This window comes from Branchiostoma floridae, chromosome 12 (genome assembly GCF_000003815.2).
Source record: "Branchiostoma floridae strain S238N-H82 chromosome 12, Bfl_VNyyK, whole genome shotgun sequence".
NCBI lineage: Eukaryota > Metazoa > Chordata > Leptocardii > Amphioxiformes > Branchiostomatidae > Branchiostoma > Branchiostoma floridae.
Genome location: NC_049990.1, coordinates 9,948,393 through 9,964,558, shown reverse-complemented (window position 1 = coordinate 9,964,558; position 16,166 = coordinate 9,948,393). Strand labels below are relative to the sequence as shown.

The 16,166-nt window shown below is 43.0% G+C and overlaps 2 long non-coding RNA genes across 2 annotated transcripts; both read right to left on the bottom strand.

Moving 5' to 3' along the window:
- Positions 1–5,531: 5,531 nt before the first annotated feature.
- On the bottom strand, positions 5,532–7,271 carry LOC118427722. The gene is made up of 3 exons (XR_004832568.1): positions 7,183–7,271; positions 6,751–6,844; positions 5,532–6,242 (listed from the first exon to the last, which is right to left on the bottom strand). It is a non-coding gene; the product is annotated as an uncharacterized LOC118427722 (long non-coding RNA).
- Positions 7,272–7,387: 116 nt separating this feature from the next.
- Positions 7,388–8,764, bottom strand: LOC118427743. The gene is made up of 3 exons (XR_004832571.1): positions 8,536–8,764; positions 8,285–8,404; positions 7,388–7,938 (listed from the first exon to the last, which is right to left on the bottom strand). It is a non-coding gene; the product is annotated as an uncharacterized LOC118427743 (long non-coding RNA).
- Positions 8,765–16,166: the final 7,402 nt, after the last annotated feature.

The following is a 16,166-nucleotide window of genomic DNA, read 5'->3' as shown; positions in this document are numbered from 1 at the left end:
TGTGATCTGGCGGTCCGGGTTCAGGGCGGGTTGAATCTCGGTAGCCAGGAGACTGTTTCTACTCGCCTCTTATTTGACTGGTTCCCATCACAACCCTGCGAGTACTAACGTCAGTAACAGGCTAAAGAATTTTTACCACAAAGGGATATCGAACTCTGAGATTTGAGGATGAACCTAAAAAATGAAAAGGAGGAAAAGTGTAACAGTGGGGTTCAAGCTCTGCCAAACCCACCATAACAGCGGCTCTGAGCTTAATGGTTAGCAGTGCTGGAATTCAGAGCCGGTGACCCGGGTTCGGCACGGGTTTGAATCCTGGGAGCCAGGAGACTGTTTCTACCTGCCTCTCGTTTCACTTGTCTTCAAATTTGTGCTTTTTTTATACGTCATCAAATTTGATTTCATACAGTTCTTTTTAATATTCATACTTTTTCATCATCGACACTGATAGAAGTAGATATCCTGGGCGCAAGACAGGATCGGTCAAACTATATAATAACTAGAGTTCGGCGACCTCATACCACCATAAACTTTGTGCAATTGACTAAGACATTAACATAATTCATGCATGGTGTTGTTCATCATTGACTAACGTACACATGTCACAAATATAAAATTTCCATTATAAAGCAGTTTTGCAATTTCTTCATAAATTATGCAAATAAGTTCCTCATTACCTTATTTGGTATCTATTTATATACCGCCTATCAAAATTAACAAGCGTTACATTTATTGAAGTCCAGTTATTGCAAACAATGGAATTATACAATTTCCTCATTAATCATGCAAATTAAGTCCTCATCTGCATTATAAACATCTTTGCCTAAGCTACCTGCATGCCTAAAATGATACCAATCCGTCAATTCTTTCTGCAGTTTTTGGAATGTCTTGACAAAACCCCCCTGCAGTTCCGAAATTGAATGTTAGGGGGCTCAAACCTGCCCCACTTTGTCATGACACTGCAAGCTATCTACCAGCCAAATGTCAAGACCATATCACGTCCGGGACAAGAGATACATAGAAAAAAACTGCTATGATAGAATATTCTCATTGATTATGCAAATGAACTCCTATTTTGCATAATTGTTATGTCACTTATTTCTGAGCACAAGAGCTATCTAACACCCCAAAATCGTGACCATAGCTTGCTCAGAACACGAGATAGCAAACTCGGAAGTTGCGCTGCAGTACCAAAGGAAGCCGCTAGGGGGCCCAAAATCTAATCATGTCCACCTTTCATCACACACTACCAACACATCAATTACGAAACCAATTCACCCAGCCGTTCTTGAGACAGACAAACACAGGGTAAAATATAACCTCGGAGTCCATGACATTTCATGGAGGTAACTGAGTAATAAAAATAAGACAACAATAGGTTTCAATTTTTACCCGGCCCCCCTGTCCAAACCAGATTATCTTCACCCAACTACCCTGTCCAATCCAGATTATTTTTACCCAACCCCCCTATCCAATCCAGATTTGTTTGACCCAACCTCCTGCCCGATCCAGGTTTCTTTGACCCAACCCCCTGTCCAATCCAGGTTTATCATGAAACAATTACAGTGTGCTTCTGATTCCTTTTGGGTGGGATAGATCAAAGAATGAAATTGCCAAATTTTTTTGTCTATAGTCATATACAAGTACATGTATTCATCAATAAAATGGTATGCCAGAGCAGTCTTATTCCTCTGCCGAGGCATGTTTGCTCAAAGATTCAGGACACAAAGATGATTGAACAATAGAGTTTGCCAAAATGACCCTGTACACATCTGCAAATTGTTTTTGTCATAAATTATGCAAATTAGGTCCTAATTTACAAAACAGGACCTTAAATAAATATAAAATTATGCAAATTATGTACTTATTTGCACAATTTATGGAAATTCGGACCTTATTTGCATCATCTATACGAATTAGAACATTTCATGCATAATTTATGCAAACTAGGGCCTCATTTGTAAATTTATAAAGATTAGGAAAATTTTAAACGTAATGCAAATAAGGTCCTTATTTCCATAAATTATGCATAAAAATGTTCCTAATTTGTATCAGTTGCATAAATCATGCAAATAAGGTCCTAATTTACATAAATTATAATACTTGATTGCTCCAAGTAATTAAACACATTTTGTGATAATTTATTTAAATTATTTCGCATATCATTTGCATAATTAATGTTCAATAATGTTCACCTGTACCAAAAGGCCACCAAAGCTTTCAAGCCCTCAGAGGTCTCGCACACAGCTCGCTACCTCCTTCTGTTGCCTCGTTCTCCCACAGCTCTTTTGTTCGTTTGCACACAGCTCGCTCACTCGTTCGCACATACCTCACTCGCTCGCACGCAGCTCACTCGTTAGCACAGAGCTCGCTCGCTCGCTTGTTCTCACACAGCTCACTTGCTCCTTCACAGACAGCACGCTCGCTTACAGCTAACTTGTTCGCACAGCTACAGGGCTCGCTCGCTCGTCCGCACACGGCTCGCTTGCTCGTTCGCACATGGCTCGCTCGTGTATGCGAGCTGTGTGCGAACGGGGGAGCGAGCTGTGTGCGAACGAGCGAGCGAACTGTGTGCAAACGAGCGAGCGAGCTGTGTGCGAACGAGCGAGCGAGCTGTTTGCGAACGAACTGAGTGCAAACGAACGAGAGAGCGAGCTGTGTGCGAACGAGCGAGCGAGCTGTGTGCGAACGAGTGAGCGAGCTGTGTGCGAAGAAGCGAGCGAGCGAGCTCTATTCGACAGAGCGAACTGATTCCGTACAGGAAAGCATTTGCTTTGTGTGTTGAGCTAAGCAAAGAAGTGGTCACAATTTATGATCATAATGGTGGAATTAAGATTGATACTGTAAACGTATCATGCCAGTCCACCAGTCCAAACGGCTAAACAGGTGCAACTAGGGTACCAAACAGTTAAAAGAGGCAGCTATGGTACCAAACTGCTAAAACCATTCTTCGTATGGGTGGGTACCGGTGTGACAGCGATCTCGCCCCCCCGGGGATCTCGCCCCCCCGGGGGGCGAGATCACTAGCGTTTTCGCCCCCCTTTAGCGTTTTCGCCCCCCCCCCCCCAGAGCAGCTGGCTACTACGTATTACAGGTGCGCTACCTGGTACTATACTGCACCTGGGGAGTAACGTATATGGTGTGTTACCTGGTACCTATATGGCACCTTATTACCGTACCGTAAGATGTCATACCTCGAAAGTCGATACTATATTGTTCGGTGCAAACATGACTTTGAAATAAAAAAGACAATTTTTGCAGCTGAGGTGGCATAAAAACAGTGCTACTGCAAACGTATAAATCAACACCGTCTATGGTACGGAATACGTCAGCTATATGTTTTCAATTTGTCACAGTGTTTTCTTTCTTGTGCTGGAAACATTTCCAAAGCACTAACAAAAACACACGTGAATAATAGTTAACTAGTTTCTCATTATAAACACCATCTACGCGCAAGTTGATATACCTGTTGCGAAATGCTACACAAAACTGGTAAAGTACCTGTCTTAAGAAACACGGGTAAATACATCAGTTCCTAAATACTAGAAAAAACAGTCATGTTGGAGGTGAAGATATCCCTTGGCCAGGTACATATACCAAAATGTGCATTATTCTAATTAATACCTAATATTTGCATAATTAATAAAGACATTACATAGTTCTTTTGTGGTCACTTCATGGTAGAGACTTCATATTGGAGATATATAGGTTGCTTGACGACAGGTGAATACAATGAATGGGGCGAGATCGCTGTCACACCGAGACTCAGGTATATGCAATAATGGGAATACAAGGGACCAAACCCTCCTTGTCTGAAACAAGTTCAACTATCTCATTACCATGTAATTGCGTTAATATTGATACTATGAATGGAGTTATGTATCAAACTCGTGTACTTATATCATTCTGAAACTACATTTTGTGATTTATACCAATCAACTTCTAAAATGTCATGTAAACCCGTTTTTTTGGGGGGGGGGGCGAAATCGCTAAAGGGGGGCGAGGTAGGGGGGCGAGATCACTAGCCGGGGAGGGCGAGATCGCTAGTGATTTCGCCCCGGGGGGGGCGAGATCGCTAGTGATTTCGCCCCCGGGGGGGCGAGATCACGGGGGGGGGGCGAGATCGCTGTCACACCGGTACAGAAAATTCAGGTCTAGAGGATCAAGTCCAGGTGGGGACCTGAACCTGGACCTGAATCGGTAATGGAAAACTTCTGAATTGATGATAGTCAAAACAATGGTCCATTTAGCTACAAAGAAATATATTTGACTCCCATTATCATTTTAAAATCCTACAAGGCTAACTGCCTCTGTAAAATTGACTGTAAAACTCGGTGTAAATGGCTATAAACTCTACTCTACTTCGCTCTTGGTAGACCAGTAAGCTACAAAACGTGTGAATGCCTGATCATATAATCTGTTCATTTTTCGATCAGTCCAACATCCGGTCCACCGAATTTTTTCAGGTCCAGTTTTTCCAGACCGGTCCAATAAGAAAAAACGGTTTTGTACCGGTACACCCCTAATCCTTCGTATTGAACACTATTAATACTAAGCCTGTCCTTGGTGCTGAACACCATCAATAAGCCTGTCCTTGGTGCTGAAAGCATATAACATGGCCGTAAGGGTATGAACAGGTGGGAACAACCATTTCACATAGAGTCTGGGAAGGAGGGTTCCACAAGGGCAAAGGGTTTGGGGTTTGGGAAGGAAGAGACCGTCCATTTCTAATTAAGAAAGCAAGGGTGGGGAGGGGACCCATAGGCGATAATGTAAAAATATGCAAGTTCAGGGTGTCATGATCTCATCCGTGAACATTCCAGGTCTTAATAACTCACCCCACACAGAAGAAGTGGTCACCACAGAAGCACGCTATCTTAAGTGTCCCAAACATCTGATTTTAAGAAATTCTGATCAGTGACAGCTATCGCAATTCTAGAAGAATCTCACCATCTTTTTTTTATAATGTGAATTCGGGGACTGACCACTTCAAACATAGGGGTGAAAAATGGAGCAAAACTTTGTTTGTTGGCGATGTCTGCACCCTGTACTGTCATCAATATGAAATTTCTCTTACATTTTCAATGAAAAGGGCTGCAACAAGTCTGGAAAAGGCTACACTGCTGGAATAGGCTCAAACTGGGAAGCAGGGCCATTTGTTTCACATGGAGCTAAGGGTTTGGGAAGGGAGGGACCATCCATTTCACACGGGCGGACGGATCTAAGGTGGTGAAGTGTTTATAAAATAGAATAAACACTACACGGTGTGATTTCAAATTGTTTATTCAATAGCAATTGCTGACAAAATACATGAATGCAACGCTTACAAATATGTACAAATCTCAAGCCATACAATAAATAAAAACTATCCTAGTAGTAGTACATGTTGTACTAACACAGCAAAGGTATAGAGGTTGCTTGGAGCCTTTTTGTACTTGAAGAATCACAAGGTTTTTTACTAAGGCATGAGCTGCATGAGTATGTTGTTAGTGTGTGTGTGTGTGTGTGTGTGTGTGTGTGTGTGTGTTTGTTTGTTGGGGTTAGTTTGTTAGTGTGTGTGTGTGTGTATGTGTTGCAGCATAAGCCTTTAATTAGGGAAATTGCCAAAGGCTACAAATTTGAAGGGCTACAAACAACCTCTACAAAATAACGGAAATGTGGAAGTCTACATGAAATGCACAAAGCTGCTTACAAAAGGCGACTAAACTAAGCTACATCTACAAAACATCTTTGCAAAACGCAAGAAGACACCAAAATGATACTGAAATATGTGAATCAAGCCTGTACATGTACATAAAACGTAACTCAAGCAAGCTTAACTAGCTACATATCCTTTCTGGCCTGTGTCGTTCTCTTGGTTCGGGACCCAAGATAGCGACACGAGGCAGAATATGTAATGGTCTGGGTTCCCGACAACCACTGACCACGACATAAAACAGAATGAAAACAGACTGTGAACCAGGAAAGTTCCTCTTTTATTAAAGAACAAAATTTACAGTAATTGACCGAATACAATCCTAGCCATCGACACAGTCACAGAAACCAAATCAGCCACACGTTAGCCTGTACACCATAGGAGCGCGCTAGTACACGATCTTGCTGGACGTCACCGTGAAGATCATCAGGTCATCAGGCAGCCTCTCGCCAGGATAAGTCCCGCCATGAACATTGCAGCTGCAGTTGATCCGGGCACCAATACGATCCTGGAAGCTGCTGAGAGCTGTTTCCTTCCCAACTTCTTGTACCTGCAAGAAAGTGACATTGCAAACAATCATAACGAGGTAGGCCAAAAATATTTTGCTGTTATGGAATCGAAACATTTGAAAGGGCACAAGGCTGTATTATGTCCTTGCCTGGAGCGGAAAGTCAAGAGAATACTGTAATCTAAATCTAAAAATCTAACGTTAACTGGTAAAATTACAAGTTACTGATTTTATCTGCTCAAAGTTGGTATGTTGAACTGTTCAGCATCAGTGACACTCTAAATTGAAAGTTTGATTTGTACAGGATACTCACAGTTGTGTTAACCCAGTCAACAGTCTTCTTGTCTGCTTCCTTCCTCCAAGGAACACCTGGGTTCAAAAGCAGGATGTAGCACGCATCAGCTGCCTCACGTCCACACCACACATATATTCTAATTTTTAAAAGAAAAAGAAAACGCTATTAAGCATTGTTCAGGACTAGGCATTGAAAATGTCAGCTAAAGACTGTTATCCTACAACTGCTTTCACACAATACTGTACAGCACAATACCTTGTCGTATGTCTCGGAAAGACTGCATTCAGTGACAGGCGATTGACACCTCCGTTCCCCGGCTCCTATCCTCCCTCATGGCGTCCAGACATTTCTAACAAATCGGTAGAAGAAACAGTCATGCATAGTTTGCCCCAACACCGCTGCAACAAACACACGAGGCACAGATAAGAATAAGGCACAGCGAAGGTATGACCAAATTTTTTACTTGACAAACAGTCAAAGGTATTCATATACTTCGTTCAATTCAGAGTCAGATAAGCAAGTAAAAGAAAAAGACTTTTGTACTGAGCTTATAAATATAATTGTTCAGGTAACAAAATTGAAATTGAAACTGTAAACTTACCAACACACATGAAAAAGTCATTCATTGACAAAGTCTGTTGTCTTACAATTAAAAACTATGTGCTTTCACACAATACGGCAAGATACCTTCTCATATGTGTGGGAAGACTTCAAATCCCCATTGGCGGTCACGTCCGGTACCTTCCTTCATCAGTCCTCGCCGCCCTTTCCCCGTCCAGACACTCCCTCCTACGGTGCGATGATCCTCGATAGAAAAAAGAAAAACAAGACAAAGATGAAACTTGGCTCAGAAATATAGGAAAGGCCTTCGGTTTACTTTCGAAAGCTACATGGCTACTTCTGCACTCATTGCTTCAGTCTGTTTCTGTGGTGTACAAGCCCAATGAATGGCTGATTCGGTTTCTGTGACTGTGTCCAACAGCCGAGATGGTCAAGTATTTCTAAAGGAAGAAACTGATATTAATTCTAATACTAATAATAATGTTCAACCACATGCGTTCCTTTCTGGCCTGTGTCGTCCTCTTGGTTCGGGACCCAAGATAACGACACGAGGCAGATTATGTAATGGTCTAGGTCCCCGACAACCACCGACCATGACATAAAACAGAAATGACAACAGATGGTGAACCAGGGAAAACCCTGTTTTGTAAAGAACAGAATTTGCAGTTACTGGCCGAATCCATCTAGACTATCGACACAGTCACAGAAACCAAACCAGCCACACACCAGGCCTGTACACCATGGAAACGGACCGAAGCCCTGAGTGCAAAAGGAGTCCATATCTGCAACCATTACAATTTCAAACCCCATAAGACAATGTTAAGCACTTAACTTGAACATTGCAGCTGTAGTTGATCCGGGCTTGATGGCACCAGTAAGATCCTAGAAGCAAGAAGGTTCAGACTAAACGTCTTGTTTTGGTGATAAATTAGGCACAGGTGTGCCTCACATGATCCAGCTAGTTCTGTTTTTTCATCCTCGGACGTTCACAAAAGAAGTCAGTGTTAACGTTACCGATTATTTATATTACATTGAACTGGCTGGCGATAATCTGCACAAAACGTATTAACACACATAAAGGTCAAAGTTCGTATAAACTGTTCAGTGACAGTGACACTCTGAATTTGCGGTATTGTTTGTACAGGAAACTCACAGAAGTGTTAACCCATTGAAAGTGTCAGCTAAAGATTACAGCATTTTTTTAAAACAATGTAAAACAACACAATACCTTGTCGAATGTCTCGGAAAGACTGCATGCGCCCTTGGCTTGGTGATGCACTGGATGTTGTCCCGAAGCACCTTCAGTGACAAGCACCAACTTCTTTCCTCCCGTGGTGTCCAGACGTTTCTAACAAATCGGTAGAAGAAACAGTCATGCATACTTTGCCTCAACACACTGCAGCAAGCGCACAAGGCACAGATAAGAATGTTTATGAGAAATTATGACAAAGTATTCCGCGAAAAAGTGACCGAACTAACCTGTTGTCTTAGGTGAGGTGAGTCCGTCTCCGCAGACAGCTGGCAGACTAATGACGAGGTACAGGTGCTCCAGACATATATACACAGGGGCTCGTCTACGATTTGCCCAGTCTAGACAACTGATTGATTTCTTGACCAATCACGGACCAGTAATCATTTTCAACCGTGTTGGGCAGTCACGTTTGATTGCTTCTCCAGACCATTGACCAATGACGAGGCACAGGGGCTACAGACAGATTAGCATAAGGACTCGTCTATGATTGATCCTGTCTAGACGATTGATTTCTTGACCAATCGCGGACCAGTAATCATTTTCACCAGCTGTGTTGGGCACACGTTTGATTCTTTCCCCAGACCATCGTCTTGAACAATACGAGATAGTGACCGTCTCGTCGCACGGACTCGCACCGTAGGCAGAAATATCTACAAACGGCAAGGGACACAAGGGCTGCCGACGAGAGATGCCAACTTTAACCGTAACTTTGTTAGGTGTTTCACAACAACGCCCGGGGAGATTGGCATTGGCAAGATAGGAAATAGATTATCTGTGATGTTACATTCATAGCTTTGGCTGATCTTACGATTTTCTTTACCTGAGACATTGTCGGCACTGCGGGGCTGATCACAATTTCTTTGTTGGTGTCAAGAAAGTGTATCCGAGAGCATGTATCTATGCTTGTGTTGTCAATTTATGGTGTAACGTCGGACGACACGGGAGCCCCTAATTAGAAGGTTGCTTGCAGCTTTTTTTCTTTCTTTCTTTAGTTCGTCTTTCGTAAATTTGGCTCACGAGCCAATGTCAACCTTATGAATGTTAGCAACAACTGTTCTGTTTTAGAACACAAGGATGTCATCTGGTGTCTATGTGGATTACTGCAAGCACTGGTACCGTAGCTTATGTTCTTCCCTTTGAGCAAGTTAACGTTACATCGATTTATTTTTCTATTAGCGCAATTAAAAACTAATCTTTCCTCATCTTTCTCAGTTCGGAAATGTTACTTTTACAGTGTCAAACATTGTACTGTGTTCTGATAGCGTCTGGAGTTGACTGTATGTAGGCAGTAGCCTTTGTTAAAAAATATCATACTATACATAGTACAAATTGATTTGTTTCTTGCCTTGTACCCTTTCCATGTCTTCCTTCCTTGAAGGTCTTTTGTTCTCGTTTTGCATTTCGTGTATTTTGTGGCTATTCTAGTACAGGACTGGCCACCTTGTCGTAAAAAGCCACCTTGTCCAAGAAAACTAACTTCAAAAGACCTTTTTATTTCGGTACTTGTAATCTATTCCTGTGGTCAAGGTTTGAAAATGCCAAGTACAATCTGATCAACATATTGTACACTTTGTGTTCCTAGATTGTGTCAAGAAATACTATTGAATAAACAGTTTTAAACCAGGTGTAGTTTTCATTTCTCACATCCTCACCCCAGCCAAATTATCTCTTCATATGATATTTTGTACACGAGAACTGAATGTCAAATTCCACGTAGCGAAGCCCCCTAAATCGGTGAATTAGATCCAGTCTTTTAAGGCACCCGGCGGAATTACAAGACTTGATTTTATCTAAGGACAATAAAACTCGGCCAAAAAAAGTTATGAATGTTTTGCTAAGAGGACAAAAATAGCTCTCCGTTATTTCCCTTTCCAACAGGTGTTCCAAGGCAACATCGACTCCAACACGCCACCTGTTGCGTGCTGTATGCGCCACCTGTTGGCCAATCGGGTCACTGCACGCTACGTCCGATTCCTAATCCTGACGTGGAAAAAACACATCTGTATGCGGATGGAAGTATTGGGCGATTATAACTAGGCTATCGATCAATGAATTCAGGAGTCTATTGAAGGCTTTCAGACAGTATTAATTTAATCTTTAAAACACAGAATTTTAACGTTACAGAATGTTGAAGAAGCATTAGAAGTATAAGAAGCGTTTTGATCGTTGGTACTAAATCTTATTTCAAAAACATGTGGAAAACAAAATATAATGTTTTAGTATGCAACACACGTATCTTTGGGTTGTCTACGTGTGTGTATATGTTTTTTAATCTCTTTCACCATTAAAATGTAGTTGCACACAGTCAGCAGACTTTGCTACTTTTTACATTCTCAAGTAAAGATTCATAAAAACACAACTTCATGGTGTACTTCAGAATAAATTAATAAAGATCAGTTATGTGCACATACTATGATATGATATTGAATTAGTCTGCTTTCTTAACGTTACATCTATTTTGGCGACATATAGGACCCATATAAGGTGTATAGCATTGTTTGTTGAGACATAGATCTATCTTCAACGTACGTGGAGTTTGTTGGGGATTCCTGGTGAAATTGTGAGTCAAAGACTTATTTCATGCTACATGCCAGCTGAATGCCAGCCTATGAGAATTCAGTGTGGGTTTGTGAAGTATACACTTGTTTTGCTACGCACATTTGGTTAAACAGACATTCAGGTGTCTTATAGACTGAATTACATAGAGTAGTATTGAGCTGACTCGCACCAATCATCAAAGTATGAAACAGCATTGAAAAAGACTATTTCATAAACTCATTGCACTGATAACATTTTCACATACATGTACCCATAGCTTGGGATAGACAATCATAGAGCTTGTAAGACTGCATCATTCTGTATTTGCATTTACACGTGTTGTCAAAGTCTCCACCTGACTCATCACTTTAGTACTGTACATGTATGCATTGTGAGTGGAGTTGTGGTCAATCACCATTATCTCAATCTCTATAGTCAGGTGGAGAGTCATTAGACTCTTCTTAAACACTGGATGTATGGCTCGCAACATTAAACTGCTGAAGTCCTTAACCTTCATCGGGAGCTTGCAAGTCTTGTCCCAGAGTACAAAGAGTCTAGTCCATCTGATGCCTGTCCTTCTGGTCCACAGCCAGTTAAGTACACTTCTTTGCTCCAGTGACTGAGTCCATAATGACATTATGCTTTATAATATGGAGTTTGATAGAGGTGGAACTTCAGATCTTACTTGAAGACACTCAAATGCTGGTGTGACATTCCTCTCATTGCAATCAGAACTGTACACTTTGCAGCAAATCCCCACAGTAAAGTCTCATTGCTTTACTCCTGGATTTTTGTTATGAAATTTTTAGCCCATGTTCGCACCACATATTTCAATATTCATAATGACTACTTCTCTATTACTTTTCTGTTGCCTTCCTGTCTACCTGCCTAAGTTGCCTTCCACCGATTTCAAATATTTTTGCGGTGTTTGGCATCTAAATTCAACAAATTCAAATTTCTTACTGTATCAAAGTGAGGAACATTACATATGTACAGTGTTCAGCACCCAAATTTCACTGAGCAATTTGTAATAGACTGAGTGATAAACTAATCACAGAACGTGGCATAACTTCAGTATTCAGCATCAAAATTTAACAACTGATATTTCTTGACATGAATTTGTATTGAACAATGTATTAATTTCATCTATGATGTTCAGCTTAAAAAATGATTGATATTTTCATAATGTTTAGTATCAAAATTGAACATTGTGTACATTGTAGTTCATGACAAACCAAAGAGCAGTTACTCAAGCAACTGGAAAAGATTTTGCAAATGGTTTAAGTCATTTCATGGGCGAGGATTTGTGCAAGGGAAAGATTTGTCTGAGTGACTTTTCAAATTTCAATTCTTATTTGTAGCCTCCAGCACGCTTCTTGGCAGGGCTTTTTGACTTATGCTCTGCTGATTGTACATTTGGGTAAGAGCATGAAACTCCTCATGGTACAAGAGGCCTGCTGTGGTGTGTTCTGGGTTCCCTCCCCTGAAATCTCCCATGGCCAAGGTGTTCGGTAGTGTGGCGGAGGATAAAAACCATGGTGAGGTACGAGTGCCCTTTTCTGGGATCTCCCATGGCCAGTAGGTGTTAGGTGATGATGATGATGATGATTCGTTTATTGAAAATGAAGATATCTGGCAGCCCAATGGCTGAATTATGTATCATCTTACAGAAATCACAATCTCAATCATTGAATTAAAATTACTGAGTAACATGCGGATGAAGCAATTGAACTATAGTTTTAAAATCGTACATTCACAGATAAAATCAAGTACAAATATATATCTCTTTGCTGTTACCTGGTAATCAAACAAGGTATTTGAAGGCGACACAATCACGAATAACGCTAGGTAGAAAGAATGTATGAATACATTGTTTCCTGGTAATTGAAAGCGTCGTATTGCAGCACAAAATAAGAGGATTACATTACTCTAAAACATCGCAGTAATTACTTTACATCGTCGTTGAGTAATCGCACAAGGTAGGGTATAGAGGAGTCCCTGTATCTGTTTGTTCTACATTAAACCAGTCTGAGTTTGTCAGAGTTTCTGGTGTTTCGTCCATGGAGCTGACCTGTCTTCTGTGGGAGCATGTCTGGGCCCAGTTTCATTGCGAATTTTCTGCACAAGTCCTCGCGCCTGTGTAGCAGCGTTTGGAGGCCGGTGCGCCCCAGTGCAGCTTCATAGGTTGTGTACTGTCCGCCTAACACGGTACGGAGGGCTCTCTTCTGGATTCTTTCTAACCGACAGTATGCTCCTTAGTGAGTCCGGGATGCCATACAGGCACGAAGTATTCTAATACAGGTCTGACATAGGACGTGTATACTTGAAGCAAGTCATCCACCGTAACTTTGAACCGTTTCAGGCTTCGAAGCATGAAGAGTCTTCCGTTGGCTTTGGAGGTCATTTTTGATACCTGCGTATCCCATTTTAAGTTTGATTGTAACCATACTCCTACTAGACAGGTAACTACCACGATCTCCAGCGGAGTTCCATTGATTTTGAGAATTGGCGGGGCAGGCGGAAGCTTCATAAACGAGAATATCATGATCTTACATTTATCAGCATTCAACAGCATGTGGTTTTGACTGGCCCACAGGCTAAAGTCATCGAGCTCTTCCTGCATAATAGATGGTGCATTGTGTTGTCGAGACTCGGCCAACGACAGGTCGTCAACAAATTTCCACTCACTTAGGTGGTGTGACAGGGGGAAGGAATGTATGCCGTGGTGTGTTACAGGTTCCCTTTTCTGGGATCTCCCATGGCCAGTAGGTGTTTGGTAGTTTGGAGGGGGGCGTATTCAGTGGGGTATTGCGGGTTCCCCTCTCTGGAATCTTCCATGGCCAGTAGGTGTTTGGTAGTGTGACATGGGGAAGGGACGCACGCCGTGGTGTGTTACGGGTTCCCTTCTCTGAAATCTTCCATGGCGAGTAGGTGTTTGGTAGTTTGGAGGGGGGCATATACAGTGGGGTGTTGCGGGTCTTCTTCTCTGGGATCTTCCATGGCCAGTAGGTGTTAGGTGGTATGACAAGGGGAAGGGATGCACGCCGTGGTGTGTTACGGGTTCCCTTCTCTGGGATCTCCCAAGGCCAGTAGGTGTTAGGTGGTATGACAAGGGGAAGGGATGCACGCCGTGGTGTGTTATGGGTTCCCTTCTCTGAAATCTCCCAAGGCCAGTAGGTGTTTGGTAGTGTAACAAGAGGAAGGGATGCACACCGTGGTGTGTTACTGGTTCCCTTCTCTGGAATCTCCCAAGGCCAGTAGGTGTTTGGTAGTGTAACAAGAGGAAGGGATGCACACCGTGGTGTGTTACTGGTTCCCTTCTCTGGAATCTCCCAAGGCCAGTAGGTGTTTGGCAGTGTGGCAAGGGGAAGGGACGCACGCCCTGGTATCTTACGGGTTCCCTTCTCTGGAATCTCCCATGGCCAGTAGGTGTTTGGCAGGGTGACAAGGGGAAGGGACGCACGCCCTGGTATCTTACGGGTTCCCCTCTCTGGAATCTCCCAAGGCCAGTAGGTGTTTGGCAGTGTGACAAGGGGAAGGGACGCACGCCCTGGTGTCTCACGGGTTCCCTTCTCTGGAATCTCCCATGGCCAGTAGGTGTTTGGCAGGGTGACAAGAGGAAGGGACACACGCCGCGGCATGCTATAGATTCTCTTCCTTGGGATATTCAATGGCCAGTAGATGTTTGAGGGCATTGGAGGGTTGCCAAGATCTCTGTCTTTGTCGTTATCAACACATCTATAGACCGTCCCACACTGGGCTTTGGTCTGTCGATGCTCTCCATATGCAGCAATGTGTTGTCCAGACTGGTGTCTTTTGGAAATAGCTGCACCCTTGTGCAGGTAAGCCAGGTGCTGATTCTGTCCATTGTATATGATGGGCAAAACTTCAGCAGCAGCGGCATAAAAAGACATGGGCTCCCCATCAAGGTCTGGGATCACACTGTAGGTATGTGGGAGGTCAGAGAGGGACTGTTCTGCAGCTACACTATCAGGGATCTCGCTGTAGGTTGGCTCAATGGAATAGAGGACAGTTGGCAGTGAAGTACAGGAGGCAGTGTCCTCCGACGGCGCCTTGTGGGCAAATGTAGGGAGAGAGGCAGACCTGAACAAACCGGGGAAGGCAATGCCTGGAGGAATTGTCCATATGTGTGCATCATTGCTGGCTGTCAAAGCTGCTTTGCGCTGCTTTGCAGAGCACACCCTCCACATGAATACTGCAAGGGCCAATAGAAGCAAAGCAGCTGCTGCTGAGATAACAGGAATGAGAACACCATCTGATGAAAGCTTGGAGCTGCCCGGTAAGGCAGACCAGTCTTTTGGTTCTGAAAACGGGCGCATCTTGTATCTAGTATATGGGAGGGCAGGCAGTTTGGTGCTGACCTGCACTGTAGATTGGTTTCTCAATTGCAAAAACGGGAACATCGTATAATTACGTATCCTGCTAACTTCGTCATCATCAGTTGTGACTGTTGTAGGAGGCTGAACAGGCACATTAGAGATGTTTAAGTTTAACTTCGTGAAGCCAGGTTTCCTGATCAGAATACAGGTTATGTTCTCAGTGTTCACATAGGTGGTACTTGTGTTGGAGGTGTGCTTTGGGATTTTGGTGCTGGGTGTTCGTGTGTTTTGTATTGGCACATTTAACGCCATGGCTACAGCCCTCTTTGTTGCATTGCGCCCTGTGCTCATTGAAAGTAGCCGGAAGCTGGCATCACTTCCCAAGACTACTGTAATGCCCACATCTTGTTTCCAAACCTGTCTACACTGCCCGGATATGTCAGGGACCTGTTCAGCTGCTGCAGGGCTATCAGTGGCAATGATGACAACTGGTGGCCGGACAGAGATCTTTCTAATGTTATGACTTTCCCACCAACTTACAGGGGTACATGAGGCCCCAGGCATTTCTTCTTGAATGACATTGGGCGCAACAATTGACGGATCAAAGGTCCACCCAACTACAAGCTCGTATGTTGCCTGATCATACATGATACAGGAAAGGAGTTTGGGCACCTTAACAATTATAGCAAAATTGTTTGTAAAACTGAATTCGGTGTAGATACCTAGGTTCCATATCACTGGATGTGACATCACATCATGAACAGAAACCATCTTGTTACCACCAATGTGGAGTATTCCCAGGTTTACATGTCCCCTGAAGACCTCCCTGTCTAGACCTGACAGGTCATTTCCACTCAGATCTAGCCTGTACGGTTGCACATATTGGAATGTAGTTGGAGAGATTGTCTGAATCTTGTTAGATCCCAGGAACAAGTACAACAGCCTCTTCAGCCCACGAAGCCAAGCGTGGTCCACAACCT